Source organism: Pogoniulus pusillus, chromosome 7 (genome assembly GCF_015220805.1).
Source record: "Pogoniulus pusillus isolate bPogPus1 chromosome 7, bPogPus1.pri, whole genome shotgun sequence".
Taxonomy (NCBI): Eukaryota; Metazoa; Chordata; class Aves; order Piciformes; family Lybiidae; genus Pogoniulus; species Pogoniulus pusillus.
Genome location: NC_087270.1, coordinates 24,807,509 through 24,827,125, shown reverse-complemented (window position 1 = coordinate 24,827,125; position 19,617 = coordinate 24,807,509). Strand labels below are relative to the sequence as shown.

The following is a 19,617-nucleotide window of genomic DNA, read 5'->3' as shown; positions in this document are numbered from 1 at the left end:
ACCCATTTCCAGCTTTCTTCCATTCCCTCCAGTCCTATCTCTACCTGACAGCCTAAAAAAATCCCTCCCCAGCTTTCTTGTAGCCCCCTTAAGATACTGCAAGGCCACAGTAAGGTCACCTCAGACCCTTCCTCTTTCCAGACTGAAGAGCCCCAACTCCCTCAGTCTCTCCTCATATCAGAGCAGCTCCAGCCCTCTGTTTGTCCTTGTGGCCCTTCTTTGAACACCTTCCAGCACCTCCATATCCCTCTTGTACCAGGGGCTCCAGAACTGGATGCAGTACTGCAGGTGGGGTCTCAGCAGGGTAGAGTAGAGGGGAGGATCACTTCCCTGGCCCTGCTGCCCACACTGCTCTTGCTGTGGCCCAGTCTCTGGTGCTCTCTGCGCTGCAAGTGCACACTGCTGGCTCATGTTCAGCTCATCCACCAGCACCCCCAAGTGCCTCTCCTCAGGGCTGCTCTCAAGCCAGGCACTGCCCAGCCTATACTAGTGCTTGGGATTGCCTTGACCTAGATGCAGGACCTTGCCCCTCAGCACCACATCTCTACCTCTTTTAAACACCTTCACGGATGAGGATTCAAACACTTCCCTGGGAAGCCTGTTTCAGGGTCTGGGAACCCTTTCAGGGAAGAAATTTATTCTAATATCCCACAGGGTTTGGGAACCCCTTCAGGGAAGAAGTTTGTTCTAATATCTCAGAGAAAGTTTGCCATACTTTCAGAAATATGGCCTGATGGTGACATAGGTCCAATTCCTTCTTGCAGGCTCAAAGGAATCACAGTCCTGTTAAAGGAGGAGATGAAGTTTGCTAAGAGGGGCTTGGTGCTCTCTTTAAGCTCAGCATCTTTGCCTGTGTGTGCATAATGTTGAAGCTGGAAAAGTGCCCAAGTCCAAAGATCTTTGCTCCTGCTCTCTTCCCAGGAGAAACAACAAGTACTGATATGTGCTGCTTCTCACAGCCCTTCCTTCAGGGATACTGCTGAGCAGCTGAACAGTATGCAGCATGGGGCTCCAGCAAAGTGCTGCTGTAGATACTGGAGAGCAAAATCACCAGCAGGTTTATACCTTTGTGATATTCCTGCTCCAAGAGAGGTTGGACTGGTGACCAACAGAGTTCCCATCCTACAAGCACTGGGAGTGCATAAAGCTAAGCCCTTCACAGGGGCCACAGCACTCACAAGGATGGAGAGATCCCTACATGTTCCCCTCTGTGGAAACTGCTGAGCAACACAGGACTTATAGTTGACCTTGGTCTCTCTTTGTTGGTTGGAAATGCCTCCTCAGCTTGCTTCTTGCTTTTGGGAAATGCTGCAGAGCCAAAAAGAGATCCCCCACAAGCCTGGATGGATTTCAGCAGGGCTTGCGGCCACTTGGCCGCAGCGCAAGGAGAGCAGTTTGACATGCTGCAAGTTGAAGGAAAAGCTCTCTGAGCAAAGCAGACAAAAGGAGAGAAGAAAACATTCTTTAAGGACCTGGGGCTGTGGTGGAAGTACTGTTAGCTCCAGTGAACCACAACTGAAAGAGGGCAGAGGACCAAACAGAGGCTCTTAGTACAAGGTCTCTCCAACACTCCCCATGGAGACTTGCACCCTGCACAAAGCCACCTCCACCACTCCCTGCTGTCATCTCCTGTTGACTGTGAACTGCACTGCTTGCACTGGGACACCTTTCAAACCTCTTCTCTCCCCACATTGCAGCTCCTCATCCCCATGAGATAGACACCACTCCACTCTGGGCCCTGCCATTCATTCCCAGATCTTCTCCTCCTCTTCCCAGCAACTGCTTTTCATTGGGTTTGTTTTGGTTTCCCTTAGACCTCCCACTGGCTGACTTTGAACACTAACCTCAGGGGCTGGTGTCAGCACTCTTTTCTGTCACCACTGCTGCCAGACATTTGCCTCTGCCTTTTTCTCACCTCACATGAAAACAACTGAATCTCTGGAAGGACCTTGCACTGCTTAATAACAGAACCTGCTGCTCACCAGGCACAGAACCAGGGGGTTTGTGCCATTGAGCTGGAATACAAATCCCTCTCTCAGATGGGGTCTTCTCCTCAAGCATTTTGCCTCTTGCTCTGGTTGCCACACACAGCTCAGGGATGACTTGGCTGGAAAACAATACTGCATTTCTTGGGGTGGATAAAGCCCAGTCCAGCAGCAGACAGCACCCACCAGACTTGTTCCATTGCTGCCCTCCTGCCTGGACCCCCCTCTAAACCCCCATCCCCATGGTGTGGCTTTCCCCACACCCTGAAGTCATGCCAGGCTATGGCAGGAGCAGGCATATAGAGTTTGGATCAGATGATCCTCAACATTCCTTCTAAACTGGAATTATTCTATGATTCTGTATTTGACTCTCAGAAGAGCTGAGGATGTGCAAGCATGTCCAAAAGTAGATTTTAACCCTGCTGTCACCAGCGATACAACAAGGTCAATACAGTTGACTTCCACCATCATTTTTCTGTCATTGGTGCCTTTTACTCTTGGTGTTTATGTCAGATATCAGTGCAGATGAGACTCTTGAGTATAATGAAATTGGAATGGGCTGCCCAGGGAGGTGGTGGAGTCACCATCCCTGGAGGTGTTCAAGAAAAGACTGGATGGGGCACTTAGTGCCATGGACTAGTTGATTGGATAGGACTGGGTGATAGTTGGACTGGATGAGCTTAGAGGTATCTTCCAACCTGGTTGATTCTATGACTCTTGCCACATGCCTGTGTCACAAGGACACTGCCAGCATGTATACCTGGGATCACAGAATCACAGAATTAACCAGGTTATTGAGTCCAACCTATCACCTAACCCTTCTAATTAACTAACCCATGGCACTAAGTGCCTCATCCAGTCTCCTTTTAACCACATCCAGGTTGGTGGCTCCACCACCTCCCCGGGCAGCCCATTCCAATGCCAATCACTCTTGCTGTGAAGAACTTCTTCCTAACAGCCAGCCTGAACCTGCCCTGCCACAGCTTGAGGCTGTGTCCTCTTGTTCTGTCACTGGGTGCCTGGGAGAAGAGACCAACCCCACCTAGTCACAGCCTCCTTTCAGGTAGTTGTAGAGAGACCTCATGGTCTGCCCTGAGTCACCCCTTCTTCAGGCTAAACACCCTCAGCCTCTCCTCACAGGGCTGTGCTCCAGGCCCCTCACAAGCCTCGGTGCCCTTCTCTGGGCATGTTCCAGCACCTCAACATCTTTCTTAAACTGAGAGGCCCAGAACTGGACACAGCACTGAAGGAGTGGCCTGACCAGTTCTGAATATAGGGGCAGGAGGACTGCCCTGGTCCTGCTGGCCACACTGTTCCTGATCCAGGCCAGGATGCCATTGGCCTTCTTGGCCACCTGGGCACACTGCTGGCTCATATTCAGCTGCTGTCTACCAGCACCTCCAGGTCCCTCTCTGCCTGGCTGCTCTCCAGCCACTCTGTCCCACAGCCTGTAGCACTGCATGGGGTTGTTGTGGCCAAAGTGCAGAACCTGGCACTTGGCCTTATTAAAACTCATAGCACTGGACTGTGGCAATATGTCCAGCCTGTGCAGGTCCCCCTGCAGAGCCCTGCTGCCTGCTAACAGATCCACACTTGCTCCCAATTTGTTGTCATCTGCAAACTTACTGATGGTGGAGTCAATGCTCTCACCCAGATCATCAATGCAGATATTAAACAGAATGAAGATACTAAACTCTGACTAACTCCTAACTAACACTGGCAGGATTGTAACAGAGCCATCACTTCCAAGGTGGGAGACACCATATCAGGGCCATAAGCAGCCAGGGCAGCCACTGAGACAGCACCTTCACTGCAGCCTCTCTGCAAGGCACCAGGCACTGGTCTCCCAAGAGTGGAGATGTATCCCTATACCCTCCTTCTCTTCACTTCCCCATCAGATGGAGCCTGCATCTGTATGGCAAAACCCCAGCAATGCTGGCAGCCAAGATCAGAGTTGCTAGGCAAATCTGAGCAGTGGGAGGATTTTCACATCCTGCAGCCACCTGGGCTGCTGCATGCAGCTCTCGTCCAGCTCTCTGCTTCCATGGCTCTCAATCTCTCTTCTCTAGCCCTGTCTTTCCTATTTCCAGGCATTACCTATTTTTAGGACAAACCTCTCTTTAACTCTTTCATAAGCTTATTCCTCACCCTTCCCCATAGGACAGCCTCAGAAGCAGGAGCAACTTGCAGTGCTCTTGTGAGGCCACACCTGCAGCACTGTTCTGGTGTCCCCAGACATGGACCTGCTGGAGAAGTTCAGAGGAGTAATTCAGAGGAGGCTTTGGGAACCTTTTCAGGGAAGAAGTTTCTTCTAATATCCCACAGAAAGTTTGACATACTTTCAGAAGCATGGCCTGCTGGTGAGACAGGTCTAATTCCTTCCTGCTTGGTCTCTCAGCCTCTCCTTATCGAGCAGTACTCCAGTCCTCTAATCATCGTTGTAGCTCTCTGCTGGACCTTCTCCAGCAGATCCCTGTCCCTCTTAAACTGGGGAGCCCAAATCTGAAGGCAGTACTCAAGCTGAGGTCTCACCAGGGCAGAGCAGAGGGGGAGGAGAACCTCCCTGGACTTGCTGGACACACTCTACTCAATGCCCTCCAGGACCCCATTTGCCTTCTTGGCCACCAGGGCACATTGCTGTGCCATGGATGTTATCCCCCAGCACTCCCAGGTCCCTCTCCACAGGGCTGCTCTCCAGCAGATCACCTCCCAGCCGATACTGCTGCAGTTTATTATTACTCCCCAGTGCAGGACTCTGCACTTGTCCTTGTTGAATCTCATTTGGTTCCTCTGTGCCCAGCTCTCAGCCTGTCCAGGTCTCACTGGATGGCCTGACAGCCTTCTGCTGTATCAGCCAAGCCTCCCAGTTTGGTGTCATCAGCAAACCTGATTGAGACGTAATGGCTGCAAACTAGAGCAGAGCAGATTGAGATTGGCTGTGATGAGCAAGTTCTGCAGCAGGAGGCTGCTGGAACACTGCAACAGGTTGCCCAGGGAGGTGGTTGGGGCCTATGCCTGGAGATATTCAAGGTGAGGCTTGACAGGGCTGTGGGCAACCTGCTCTAGGGGTGGATGTCCCTGCTGAGTGCAGGGGGTTGGACTGGATGGGCTTTGGAGGTCCCTTCCAACCCAGACCATTCTATGATCCTGGTGCTGGAGATAAACCTACTAAAATCCAGAAGGCCAACCTCAGAACAGCTCCTAAAGGCAATTCAATTTTGTGCCCATTTGAGGGCTGGGGAAGTCTCATTTAAGGGGTCATTTAAGGGCTGATGAGGGGAAGTGTTAACATTTCTGACTTAAGAGAACAAAGCAGCTCAGTTAACTAATTCTGTTAGCAGCAGCCTGCACTAATTGAGTTGGTTCCTCTCTTTGCTGAACAAAGCTTGACAAAGAAACAAGGTCAGGCTACAGCTGGTTGTAGCCTGTGGCAGAAACCACTTGCAGAAGATTTCTGATGTGCAAAACAGGACGTGAACTCTCACACACACATACGTGCAGAATATGTCTGGTTGGATGAGAGCTCCTGGCTCATCCAGTCCAAGCCTTGGTCCATGCTGAGGGGTCAGCATTAAAGCATGGCCTCTGAGCACCAGCTCCACAACTCTTTGGAAGGCAGTGGAAATGACAAAGATTTAGGGCTGATGCTAGGGCTGAACACATGTAATATTTAATTTGTTTTTATCAAAATGATGAATTTATCTCTCTGCCTGGCACCTGGACACTGTGGTGCCTAACAGTCATAGAATCACAGAGTTGGTTGGATTGGAAAAGCCCTTCAGGATCCTCCAGCCCAACTGTCCTCTACCTCTGCCAAGCCTGGGGCTTAGCCATGGCCCTCAGCACCACAGCTCTGCCTCTTCCAAATGCCTCCAGGGAACGACATTCAACCACCTCCCTGGGCAGCCTGTGCCAGGCCTCAAGAACCCTTTCAGGCAAGAAGTTTCTTCTATCCTCCAACCTAACACTCCCCTGTGGCAACCTGAGGCCATTTCCCCTTGGCCTATAACTTGTTACCAGGGAGAAGGGGCCGACCCCCACCTGGGATTCAACCATGTCTCTGGAGAACCTGCTCCAGTAGTTAAAAACCTTTCAGTGAAGAAGTTCTTCATCTCCAACCTACACCTCCTCTCCTCCCAGCACATGTTTCTAGGGCACACAGCCCAACCCTCATCTGGCTCCAGCCTCATCTCAGGGAGCTGTAGGGAGCGATGAGGTCTGCCCTCAGCCTCCTCTTCTCCGCACTAAACACCCCCAGCACCCTCAGCTGCTTCTCCTCAGACCTCTTCTCCAGACATTTCCCCACCTTCCTTGCCCTTCTCTGGACCCGCCCCAGGCCCCAGCTGACACACCATTGACACTCCACTCTCTGCCTTGGCTTGTAGACACATCACTGCAGAATTCAAGCTGACTGCATTTCATCTGAGCCCACAAGGGATCATCTGAGTCACTGTGTGAGTACTACAAGGAGAGAGAGGAAGAGCCCCTCCAGAGATGTTTTTTGGAACATTTATGACAACCAGAATATCTCTAACAGTTTCTAAGATCAAGGCTTTGAGGAACCTGTCGGGTATATGCTTTAACCCTCTTTATTCAGAGAGCCAAGGGCAAGGGAGGGAGGAAAGGCACCTCTTGCTCTCTCTGGAGCTTTCTCTTGAGCAACAGGAGCCATTTTTAAACACAAGAGGTTTGAGCAAGAGCCCTCTGATATCCCTTGTGCCACCACCTTCTTTGTCCCTCAGCCTTCCCAAACAAGGACCTTCTTTTGCTCTCACATTCTCATTTAGAGCTTTGTATGGGCTCCAACACACCATTGGGATTCAGTGTGGGTCTATCTGCCAGGCCCACCTTGCACTCCATCACCACGTGGTGACATTGGCAGATGACTCTCCCAGCCTGCACCTTCTGAGGTTATGTGATCTGGCTTCAAGGCTAGCTGTCCCCACAGTGGTTATGCTGCCAGCACAACCTGGTCTAGTCGATTGGACAGGGCTGGGTGATAGGTTGGACTGGATGATCTTAGAAGTCTCTTCCAACCTGTTTGATTCTATGATTGTGGCAGATTCGTCTGCTTTGAAACCTGTGCAAGCAGGAGAGTGAATGCTGGTTGTCAGGGCACAGGTTTTTGGTGGGATATGACTTATAGACTCACCTTGGTTGTCCTTAGACTTCCTGCACTGTTGTCAGTGTCCTCTGGCCCCCAGTTTCTTTACTGAAAGAGTGGTCAGGCATGGATGGTGGAGCCAACATCCCTGGAGCTGTTAAAGAGATGTATACACATGGCACCTTAGGGCATGGTTTCTTTGCCATGGTGGTGCTAGGTTGAATCATAAAATGGTTTAGGTTGGAAGGGACCTCAAAGATCATCCATTTCCAACCCCCTCCCCATAGGCAGGGACATCTCCCACTAGAACAGGTCACTCAAGGCCTTATCCAACCTGGTCCTGAACACCTCCAGGGAGGTTGTGGAGCACAGAAGTACTGAATATGATCAAAGATCACATTCTATGCTCTGCAACCTCCCTGGGCAATCTGTGCCTGTGTCTCACCATCCTCACTGGAAAGAACTTCTTCCTAACATCCAGTTTCAATCTCCCCTCTGCCAGTTTAAACCCATTCCTCCTCATCCTGTCATTACAAGATCTTGTCAGTAGTCCCTCCCCAATCTTCCTGTAGCCCCCTTCAGATACTGGAAGGCCACTCCAAGGTCTCCTGGAAGCCTTCCCTTCTCCAAGCAGCAGAGCCCCATCTCTCTCAGCCTGTCCTCATAGCAGAGCTGCTGCAGCTCTCTGAGCATCTTCATGGCCTCCTCTGGACTTCCTCCAGCAGTTGGTTGGACTCGATGATGTTGGATTCTATGCGGGGGAAGGCTTGTGTGGAGCAACAGCCCATGACAACCAACCAACCAAAAGAACCCAAAATGACAATAAGGATGGAGTCATGCTCTATCTTTAGCTCTTATCAGCATTGCCAGTGATAAGCCTTCAAGCCCTCTGTCTATACAGCAATTATTTAAACTTCACAGTGAGCTGCCACAATTCCAAACTGTATCAGACAATCAAGCCTTCAGGTAAGAGCGCAGCAGCCACATGCATGGCTAAGAGGACAGGCTGAGGGAGCTGGGATTGTTCAGCCTGGAGAAGAGAAGACTCCAGGGAGGCCTAATAGCAGCTTGCCAGGACCTGAAGGAGGCTACAAGAGGGATGGAAAGAGACTGTTTGCAAAGGCCTGCAATGATAGGACAAAAGGCAATAGATTCAAACTAGAGCAGAACAGATGGAGATTGGCTGTGAGGAACAAGTTCTGCAGCAGGAGGCCGCTGGAACACTGCAATAGGTTGCCCAGAGAGGTGGTTGTGGCCCACCCCTGGAGAATGGTTTAGGTTGGAAGGGACCTCAAAGATCACCCAGTTTCAACCCTCTGCCATAGACAGGGACATCTCCCACTAGAACAGGTCACTCAAGGCATCATCTAACCTAGACTCAAACATCTCCAGGGAGGGAGCATCCACAACCTCCATGGGCAACCTGTGCCTGGGTCTCACCACCCTCACTGCAAAGAGCTTCTTCCTAACATCCAGTTTCAATCTCCCCTCTGCCAGTTTAAACCCATTCCTCCTCATCCTATCATTACAAGACCTTGTCAGTAGTCCCTCCCTAGCCCTCCTGTAGCCCCCTTCAGATACTGGAAGGCCACTCCAAGGTCACCTGGAAGCCTTCTCTCCTCCAGGCTGCAGATCTCCAACTCTGTGAGGGTGGACAGGGCTGAGGGCAACCTGCTTTAGTGGAGGATGTCCTTGATGAGTGTAGTGGGGGTTGGGCTGGATTAGCTTTGGAGGTCCCTTCCAACCCAGACCATTCTGTGATTATTCTATGGATACTTTGGAAAGGAATCCTCAGCTCCTGCTGTAAATGCTTCTTCCTCCTTGTTCTCACCAGCCCCCAACTGGCTGAGAGTTGCTGCAGTGATATCAGCTCAGTCTGGACACATTTACTTCATGAACACTGCACAGCCAGCAGCAGAACAGCTAAGAGCTCTCCAGTGACATCAGGAGTGGATTTTGACTCAGTAGCAGAGCTGGAGATATTTGTGGCTCTACTCAAATATTTCCTGCTGTTTACTGCCAGTTAGAGATTAATAATTAATCACCATCTCTAATGAGATGGTGACTATGAGTGACACTGGTGGTCAGCTTTTGATGACAGCCTGTAAAGGGAAGACATACATCTGATCTAAGAAATGAAAAATCCCAGAATGAAGGGGCTTGGAATAGGCATCTGAAGCTCATCTACTCCATCCCCTTTGCTAGGGTCACCTAGAGCAGGTTGCACAGGAAAGCATCAAATGCAGGACTGAAAAGTCTCCAGAGGAGACTCCACAACCTCTAGGCAGCTGTGTGCAGGGCTCCAGCACACTTACTATAAATCAGTTTGTCTTTATGCTTAAATGAAACCTCCTGGGTTGCAGCTTGTGCTTATTGCCCCTTGTCCTGTCACTGGGCACCAGAGCCCAGCCCCATCTTCTTGACCTGCACCCTTTAGCTATTGATCATCATTAAGAAGATCCCCTCTCAGTCTGCTCACCTCCAAGCAAAACAGCCCCAGATCTCTCAGCCTCTCCTCATCCAGACCCCTTGGCATCTTAGTGGTTCTCCACTGGACTCTCTCCAGTAGTCCCCTGTCTCTCTTGAACTGGGGAGCCCAGAACTGGACACAATACTTCAGGTGTGGCCTCATCAAGGTAGAGCTGAAGGGGAGGAGAACCTCCCTATCCCTGCTGGCCACAATCTCTCTAAAACACCTTGGAATACTACTGGACTTCTTGGTACATTGGTGGCTTATGGTGAACTTGTCCACCAGGACCCCAGCTCCTGGTGCTGGTCTCTTCTCACAGGTAATTAGTGACAGAACAAGAGGGAACAGCCTCAAGTTGCAATTGGGGAGGTTAAGGCTAAGTATTAGGAAGAATTTTTTCTCAGCAAGAGTAGTCAGGTGTTGGAATGAGCTGCCCAGGGAAGTGGTGGAGTCACCAACCCTGGATGTGTTTAAAGGTGGTTTGGCTGTGGTGCTTGGGGCTATGGTTTAGGGTGCAGCTTGCAGAGTAGGGATATGGTTTGGACTTGGTGCTCCTGAGGGGCTTTTCTCAGCTCAATTCTGTGATTCTCTGCAGAGCTGCTTTTCAGGAGGTCAACTCCTAACCTGTCCTGCTGCATGTAGGTTTATAATTCACAAGCTGTGAAGAGGTGGGCTTGAGAGCTGCATACACATCCTGCTCCATCTGCTCATCAATTCACTGCATAGCAAGCTCTAAACAGGGACTCTCAGCACCTGCTTCCCTCTCTCCATTACTCTTTCCTCAGAGCTGCTTTTCTCTCTCCATTACTCCTGCCCCCTTTGGGTTTGGAGGAAGAAGCAGCTACACAAATTTCTTCAAGGGCAGAAAGGATTCTGCAGCTTTGACTTGAAGGAGCTTTGCCCAAAGGAGCAGACTGTTTGAGCTGTACTTTTGGGCACAATTAAGACTCATTAGTTGTGCCCCAGAGGAGCAGCTGCATCCGTGCAGCTACTCGGGGCAAAGAGGATTAACTGTGGTTGACAGAGGGCTTCAGCAGGGCAGGGAATCACCCTGAGTTAGACATCAGGCTGGGCAAGATGGCCAAAAAGATGGATTTTGGTTGTTTGTTTTTTAAACAGACAATTCTGAACCCCTTAAACTGAGCTCATTTGAAGTGAATGTCACCAGCTCAGTGGAGGGCAAAACAATGGTGCTGAGGTTGGGGAAGGAAAGATTGTGGATTAAGAGAACCTAAATAGTGTTCAGTTCTACTTGCAGAGATTAGACAAATATGTAAGGGAAGGTCTTGCAGCATCGACACTCTAGTGTCTGACAACAGACATTTTTGTTCTGGACAAACTGGATCCAAGCAGCAGGGCAAGAGAGGGGATTTTGGTCCTTGAGTCTGCTCTGACCTCATCTCCAATTCTGCCTCCAGTGGTGGTGTCCCCAGTGGAAGGAGGACGCAGAGCAGCTGGAGTGAGGCCAGAGAAGGCCACAAAGATGAGCCAAGGGCTGGAGCAGCTCTGCTGTGAGCACAGGCTGAGGGAGCTGAGGGTGTGCAGTCTGGAGAAGGCTCCAGGGGGACCTTAGAGCTGCCTGCCAGTGCCTGAAAGAATCCTGCAGGAAGGCTGCAGAGGGACTTTTGCTGAGGGTGTCTGGAGACAGGCCAAGAGGGAATTGGTTTGAAGCTGAGGCAGAGCAGGGTTAGACTGCAGCTGAGGAAGAAGTTCTTCATTGTGAGGGTGCTGAGGCTCTGGAATAGGTTGCCCAGGCAGGTTGTGACTACCTCCTCCCTGGAGGTGTTCAAGGCCAGATCAGATGACACCTTGAGCAGCTGAGTCTAGTTGAGAGGTGTCCCTGCTTATGCTGGGGAGGTTGGAGCAGATGATCTCTGATGTCCCTTCCAGCTTGAGCCAACCTATGATTCTAAGGTCTAGGCAGGAAGGGATCCTGCAAGGGTGTTCTCTGGTCCAACCTCTCACTCAAAGCAGGGTCAGCTTCAAAAGCAGCTTAGGAAAGAAAGGGTCTTCAATCCCACCACAAGCAGATGAAGAGCAGGCTGCACTGAGCCTTTGCCATGGAAGCAGGATGATGATGTAATCTCATCAAAAAGAGAAAAACAATTTTTCTCATTTTTCTTTCCTCTCCCTATCTGCTGAGCAGTTCTTGGTCAAGAATTCCAGATATTTTGGAAGTAGAGATCCATAATACAATCCTCACATGAGATGAGAGGGGAGGTGAGCTTGGCTGAGAGGGTCAGAAGAAAGAGATCTTTAGCTGTCCCTTGCCAGTAAGCCAGCAGAATGCCTTTGCAAATTGACTATTTGAAACTCAGTTTCCATGGATTGCAGATTCACAGATCCATCAGATGGCTTGGGTTGGAAGGGACCTTGAAGATCATCCAGCTCCAACCGCCCTGCCATGGGCAGTGACACCTCCCACCAGCCCAGGTTGCTCAAGGCCTCATCCAGCCTGTCCTTGAGGAACACCTCCAGGGCGGGGGAAGCCACAATTTCCCTGGGCAACTTGTTCGAGCTTAGTGTCATCCACAAACTTGCTGAGGGTGCCTCAGTCCCACTGCCCAGGTCCCTGGTAAAGCTAGTAAATAATTCAGATCTCAGTAGAGATTCCTAAGGGGCCACTCTTGCTGATGTCTACCTTGACACTGAGCATAACTGCAACCCTTTGACTGTGCCAGTGTCTCCCTACCCTCACTGCCAAGAATTTCCTGCTCATCTCCAGTCTCAATCTGCCCTCCTCAAGCTTCAATCCATTCTCTCTCATTCTGTCATCACAAGTCCTTGTCAAAAGTCCCTCCCCATCTCTTCCCTTCAAGTACTGGAAGGCTGCAACTGGTTTTATCTAAGTTCTGAGCAGTGATATAATATGCAGAGACCTTGTCTGGGGGTTGAAAGGGTTGAGGGCAGACCTAAATTTAACCCAGCTCTTTAGCTTCCTCCTTTGGGAGCAAAGTGTTCCTGCTAGCACTGGCTATCACGGGATGTAACCAATGCTGTGGTGAGGAAAGCAAAAAGCTGAGGCTTCAGGCAGAGCTGTCACACTGGTGGAAAGCATGACAGGCTGTGCGCTGAGTGCACCAAGTGACACGTCACAGCCCTGCACTTAGTAGACAGCCCTGCAGAGCCTCAGCTCCAGCTCTTACTCATTATTAGTAATTTTATTTCTGCAGAAAGAGAGAGGAAAACATTTCCCACGCTGGCTGCCTGCCATCACGCCACTCTGACCAACCATGCTCTGCAGCAAGCATGCCAAGATTGGGAGAATCCTTCTGTTCCATCACAGAATATTCTTAGTTGAAAGAGCTCTCCAAGCTTGGATAGTCCAATCCTCGACCCAGCACTGCAGGCTCAGCACTAAACCATGGCCCTCAGCACCAGCTTCACAGGCTACTGGAACACCCCAGGGATGGAGGCTCCAGCACTGCCATGGGCAGAACATTCCAAGGTCTGAGAACCCTTCCAGGGCAGAAATATTTCCTAGCATCCATCCTGAGCCTCCCCTGGGGCAGCTTGGAACCATTTCCTCTGCTCCTGTCCCTTGGCACCAAGGAGCAGAGGCTGCCCCCTCCTCGCTCCAACCTCCCTGCAGGGAGCTGCAGAGAGCAATGAGCTCTGCCCTCAGCCTCCTCTTCTGCAGCCTGCACACCCCCAGCTCCCTCAGCCCCTCCTCACAGCCCAGCTGCTCCAGGCCCTTCTGCAGCCTCACTGCCCTGCTCTGCACAGGCTCCAGCCCCTCAGTGTCCTTCCTGCAGTGCAGGGCCCAGAGCTGAACACAGCACTCGAGCTGTGGCCTCCCCAGTGCTGAGCACAGGGGGATGGGCACCTCCTGTCCCTGCTGCCCACCCTGCTTCTGACCCTAGCCAGGCTGCCCTTGGCTTTCTTGGCCGCCTGGGCAGTGCTGGCTCACGGTCACTGACTGCCAACCAGCACCCCCAGCTCCCTCTCCGAGTCTCAGCTTTCCAACCACACATCCCCAAGTCTGGAGCTCCCCATGGGGTTGTTTTGACCCAGGTGCAGGGACCTGGCACTTGGCCTTGTTGCAGTGAGCCCTGGCCCATGGTTCTGACCTGCCCAGGTCCTGCTGCAAATCCTCCCTACCCTCCAACAGTTGGACACAGCCACCCAGCTTGGTTGTGCCACCTGCAAACCTACTGAGGGTGCCTCACTGCCCTCACCCAGCTCATGAAAGTGAACAGGCCCCATTACTGAATGCTGGCTTCTCTCTCCTCTGCCTGTGGGTGGGCTCACAAGAGCATCTCTTCTACACCAGTGCTTTGCTGCCAAATGCAGTGGTGCAGCTGCCCATCAATGGCTGCTCTGGGGGCTGTATTTTTAGCACCTGGCTTATGTCTCATATAGTTTGAAATATGACTGTGTAGCCTGGTTTCATTTATTTGGTCCAAAGAGCAAGACACAGATGCCTTTAACTAAAGAGTGACTTTGATGGGAATCTGGTTCCCAATGGCTTTTGGTGGTTGAATCCCCATCCTTTTTTTTTTTGGGGGAGAGGTGTTTCAAAGAGTCAGAGATATGGTGCTGAGTGCCATAATTTAGTCCTAGCCTCGGTAGAGTTAGAGAGTGGTTAAACTGGATAATCCTAAAGTGCTTTTCCAACCCAAACTTCAGCTGGTGCACAATTCTGGAGGCCCAGGACAGGATGAAAATAGAATGAAACTTTTCAGAGCACCTAAGAGATGTGGAACCTCAGCTGTCATCACAAGGATTTGAGAACTCAGCAATTCATAAATGGCTTTGAAATTGCAGCCTCTCTTTGCTTCTGGTTTGGAGGAGAAGCAAGCTGCAGGGTGATCTTCCTGTTCACACTACTCTGCTCCCAGCCTCCTCCACTTGCACAGAAGAGGCAGAGCAGGTGAAACGAGATGGGGAGAAGAGAATATGGCCAAGGGAGCCTTCACTTATCATATGCAAGGGAAGACACATTCCTTATGAGGCTCTGAGAAAGCAGAGCCAGCTGGATCTGTACTGCTGTCATGATGTCCTCAGCATCTCTCCATGCATGACACACTCCAGAAACTTTAGGACACAGCCAGGCTCATCTACCCTCCAGCCAAGGATTGTGTCACAGCAGACTCCATCTACTGTGGAGGATGCAGTTGCTAAACTCTCAGCGCAGTATCTTTTTAACCCCTTCCTTCTCTAAGCTCTGAGCTGAGCCCTGCTGGCTCAGTGGATGCCCAGTTTGCCATCAGAGCTGGGCTGACATGTCTGCCTCCTCTTCACCCCCACCACATTACATGATTTTGACTTTACTTGAGTGTCCTGCTGAGGAACGCTGAGCCAAAAGTGGAAAGGACTTCTGCAGAGAGCGAAGTTGACTGGGGTGAGAGCCACATTCAGCTGGGAGCCTGCAATAACTGGGCCCAGAGTAAACCCCATGGGGGTGGAGGTCTCAGCAGCCAGCAGGGCAGCAGAGAGCTGGTAGCTAACCACACACACCAGAGAATGATGCCTACAGGAGCTAGAGGGACAGTAGGATGTAAATGGCTGTTATAGCTTCACACAAGGTCCCTTAAGTCCTCTTAAATCATAGAAATGGAAGAGACTTTTGAGAGCTCATCACGTCCAAGATGGTCATAGCTTGTTCTTTCCTGGCAGACACTATATAAAGGGTTTCCAGGTCATCCAAAGACTGTTCCTGTAATAGGACACCTATATCTAGGCACAAATGCAGTCTGGGTGCAGAATGGGTTGAGAGCAGCCTGAAAAAAAGAGCCTTGGAGGGCACTGGCTGCTGAGCAGCTCCCCAGGAGCCAGCAGTGCCCTCATGCAGCCCAGCAGGCAGCTGTGTGCTGGCTGCAGCCAGAGCAGTGTGGGCAGCAGGGCAGGAGAGGGGATTTTGTCCCTTGAGTCTGTTCTGCTCTGATCTCATCTCCAATTCTGCCTCCAGTGCTGATGTCCCCAGCAGAAGGAGGACACAGATCTGCTGGAGTGAGGCCAGAGGAGGCCACAAAGATGAGCCAAGGGCTGAAGCAGCTTTGCTGTGAACACAGGCTGAGGGAACTGGGGGTGTGCAGTCTGGAGAAGACTCCAGGGGGACCTCAGAGCTGCCTGCCAGTGCCTGAAAGAATCCTGCAGGAAGGCTGCAGAGGGACTTGTGCTGAGGGTGTCAAGAGACAGGCCAAGAGGGAATTGGTTTGAAGCTGAGGCAGAGCAGGGTTAGACTGCAGCTGAGGAAGAAGTTCTTCATTGTGAGGGTGCTGAGGCTCTGGAATAGGTTGCCCAGGCAGGTTGTGACTACCTCCTCCCTGGAGGTGTTCAAGGCCAGATCAGATGAGGCTTTGGGCAACCAAATCTAGCTGAGAGGAGTCCCTGCCCATGGCAGGGGAGGGTGGAGTAGATGATCTCTAGGATCCCTTCCAACCTGAGCCATTCTAGGATTCTATGTTATTCCAGGCTCTGGGATTTCAGGCAAATCCTTTTTGGCCTGAACTAGAGACAGTAAGTGATTCATGGATACAAGCTAGAGATGCTGCCGTTGGCCAGAGATGTTGTTCTGCCTTGGAAGCAGAGGAACATTTGCCAACTGGCATTTGAAGAGAAAGGGAGAAGAGCAGAGGGCGGAAGATGGGAGCAGGTCTCTGTTCCAACAGTCTGGAGCTACCGAGGGAGGGAATGCTTCCTCTGCCTGCCAACTGTTGCTGGAGTCTCTGCCTGAAATGTGAAGCCTCAGTAGAATCTGAAGCACAGCAAGGCAGTGCTCTCGCCTATTGTAATGCACATTCACAACTGCTTTGATGTCAGGTAGGTGTCCCTTGGGAATGCCCTTAGCATGTTCCTTAGCAGCACAGGTTAAAGTACTTGACAGAGCCTTTACAGGAACCTCAGGTGGAAACTGGATAAAGCAGGGCTTCCAAAAAACTGGACAGGTAGTGAGTTCCAACTAGCAGCAAACAAACCAGAGTTCCTCTGTGCCTTGAGATAGGTCAGCTGCAAAGGATATGACAGACTGCCTTGGCTGTCACTGCAAACAGCAGGCAGAATTTGCAGCCCAAAGGGCCAAGGGCAGCCTGGGCTGCATCCAAAGCAGCATGGCCAGAGATGAAGAGAGGAGATCCTGCCCCTCTGCTCTGCTGAGACCTCACCCGCAGGGCTGTGTCCACCTCTGGGACATAAGAGAGGTGTGGACCCAATGGCTGAGCTTAAATGTGTCCAAGGATGGGACCTCAAGCACAGCCCTGGGCAGCCTGTGCCAATGTCTCACCACTCTGTGCAGAACTTCCTTCTGAGATCCAGTCCAATTCTGCCCTGCTCCACTCTCAAACCATTGCCTCTTGTCCTGTCACTCCAAGGCCTTCTAAACAGTTCCTCCTCAGCCTGCCTGAAGGTCCCCTGCAGATATTGAAATGCAGCTCTAAGGTCTGCCTGGAGCCTTCTCTTCTCCAGGCTGAACAGCCCCAACCCTCCCAGCCTGTCCCCACAGCAGAGCTTCTCCAATGCTCTAAGCATCTCTGCGGCCTCCTCTGGACCCTCTCCAGCAGCTCCAGATCTCTCTTGTGTTGGGGGCCCCAGAACTGGCCCCAGCCCTGCAGGTGAAGTCTCCCCAGAGCAGAGGGGCAGGATCCCCTCTCTCCATCTCTGGCCATGCTGCTTTAAATGCAGCCCAGGCTGCCCTTGGCCTTCTGGGCTGCCAGTGCCCATTGCTGGCTCCTACCCAGCTTTCACCCACCTGCACCCTCGGGTCCCTTCTCTGCAGGGCTGCTCTCAATCTTATCACCCCCAGCCTACATTGCTGTTGAGGGTTGCCCTGACCCAGGTGCAGGACCTTGCCCTTGGCCTTATTGAACCTCATGAGGTTCTCCTCAGCCCAGCTCTGTAGCCTGTCCAGGCCCCTCTGGATGTCACCATCTTATCCTTCAGCCTTTTCAACCACACCACTCAGCTCGGTGCCATCTGTAGCCTTGCTGAGGGTGCCTCAATCTTGCTGTCTGTTACTGGGGAAGATACTGAACAGCTCTGGTCCCAGTACAGACCCCTGAGGGGAACCACTTGTTACCCATCTCTATCTGGACATCAAGTCATTGACCACCACTCTCTGGATTCAACCATCCAGCCAATTCCTTATCCACTGCACAGTGCAACCATCACATCCATATCTCTACTGCTTAGAAAGAAGAATGCTATGGGGAAGCCCAGGTAGATGCTGTGTAGGTTTGGGTGTTCCCTGCCCCCCCAGGTAAGGAGCTCCTGCTGGAGAGAGCAGGCAGAAGGGAGAAAAGGAGACCAAGTTGGCTTTGCTGCCAGCTTATAAAGAGATAGCAGAATCAGGGCACTGAATATCAACACTGCAATTTCCTGGGTCCTCTTCCAGGACTGTCTAGGCCTTGGAGGATTTTTCAACTCTGTGGTACTTAAAACTGTAACTATATCTGAGGGCTGGGGGTCAGGAAGGAAGGGACAGGGACAGCCTCTGCTCACCTGTGCCCCGTGACAGCACAAGGGGCAATGGGTGGAAAGTGCAGCACAGGAAGCTCCACCTCAACATGAGGAAGAACTTCTTTACAGTGAGGGCACCAGAGCCCTGGCACAGGCTGCCCAGAGAGGTTGTGGAAAGGCTCCTCTGGAGCCTTTTCAGCCCTGTCTGGATGTGTTCCTGTGTGACCTGTACTGGATTCTCTGGTCCTGCTTTGGCAGGGGGGTTGGAGTGGAAGCTCTCCAGAGGTCCCTTCCAGCCCCTAACATCCTCTGATCCTGTGAGCTCCTTTTTCTTTTTTTTCTTCAGGCACTAATAGGAGAACCTTTAAAAGCTGACATTTTCCTGACAAATCTGCTTTATTTCAGCTGCTGACGTTGGGCAAATTGAATCCCCACCCACTCAACCCTCACTTAAGCTATATTAATGTTTTAAGGCATTTCAAAACATGCTTGATTCCCAACCAGAAAAGTGATGTCAGAGAGGGGGTTACAGACTTGGAATCATGGAATCACAGAATTGTTTTGGTTGGAAAAGACATTTCAGATAACTGAATCCTATCATTAGCAGCCATTTGAGCTTCCCTGCTGATAATTCTTCCCCGTGCACCCCTGTGCCCCACTGCTGGGCTGGAAGTCACAGAAAAGGCATCTCAGGGAGATTAAATGGATGGCCAATGGGATAAGATTCAACAAGGCCAAGGCTCCAGGCTAGGGGCAGAGAGGCTGGAAAGTGCCCAGCAGAGAAAACCCTGAGGGTGCTGGTGGATAGCTGGGTGAAGGTGAGTCAGGCTGTGCCCAGCTGGACAAGGAGGGCACCAGCAGCCTGACCTGGATCAGCAATGGTGTGGGCATTTCCCAGGATGCCCACACAATTGCTGATCCAGGGAAATCAAGGTAGGGAGGCCACACCTTGAGTTCTGAGCTCAGTTTTTCAGCCCTCACTCCCAGAAGTACAGTGAGGGGATAGAGGAGGTCCAGAGAAGGGCAAGGAAGCTGGGAAAAGGTCTGCAGAAGAGGGCTGGGGAAGAGCAGCTGAGGGAGCTGGGGGTGTTTAGTGTGGAGAAGAGGAGGCTGAAGGCAGAGCTCATTGCTCTCTGCAGTTCCCTGAGAGAAGTCTGGAGTCTGGTGTGTTGGACAAGATGCCCTTTAAGGGTCTTTTTCAACCCAATGCAGTCTGTGAACTGAGCCATGATCGTAGCTGAACACAACACCTCTGGAAATCTTCCTCAGACTGCTTTGAAATCACAACCTCCCCCCCCTCGACATTCAAAGAAATGCAGAAACTCTTCAGTGGCAGCCAGACTGTTTAAAAGCTGGATTGGTGAAGGGTGGAGTGATGAAAAGGAGACAAATGCTTTGAAGAAAAGCTCAAGAAGAAAACAACCACCAAAAAAAGCCCCCAAAAAACAAAAGCAGAGATCATTGATGCAAGGAAAGAACACAGGGAGCCTTGGATGCCTTTCTGAAGCATCTCTCTTTCTTGGTGACTCAGAGCAAGAGGTTTAGCTCTTGAAAACTGAGCACACCTGTCTTGTTATTGTACCAATGCCAAGGTCTGCCTGACAAACCAAAATGCTCTGAGTTTAGCAGATGTCACTGGAAATCACATATTCTAGGTACCA

General features: G+C 51.3%; 1 long non-coding RNA gene across 4 annotated transcripts in view; it reads right to left on the bottom strand.

The window, feature by feature from the left end:
- The window catches only part of LOC135176843 (uncharacterized), a 100,912-nt gene that overhangs the window by 33,621 nt on the left and 47,674 nt on the right, over nt 1–19,617 (bottom strand). For all 4 annotated transcript variants that reach the window (XR_010302854.1, XR_010302857.1, XR_010302856.1 and 1 more), the window contains exon 2: nt 7,138–7,243. This is a non-coding gene — a long non-coding RNA (uncharacterized LOC135176843). The remainder of the gene's footprint in view (nt 1–7,137; nt 7,244–19,617) is intronic.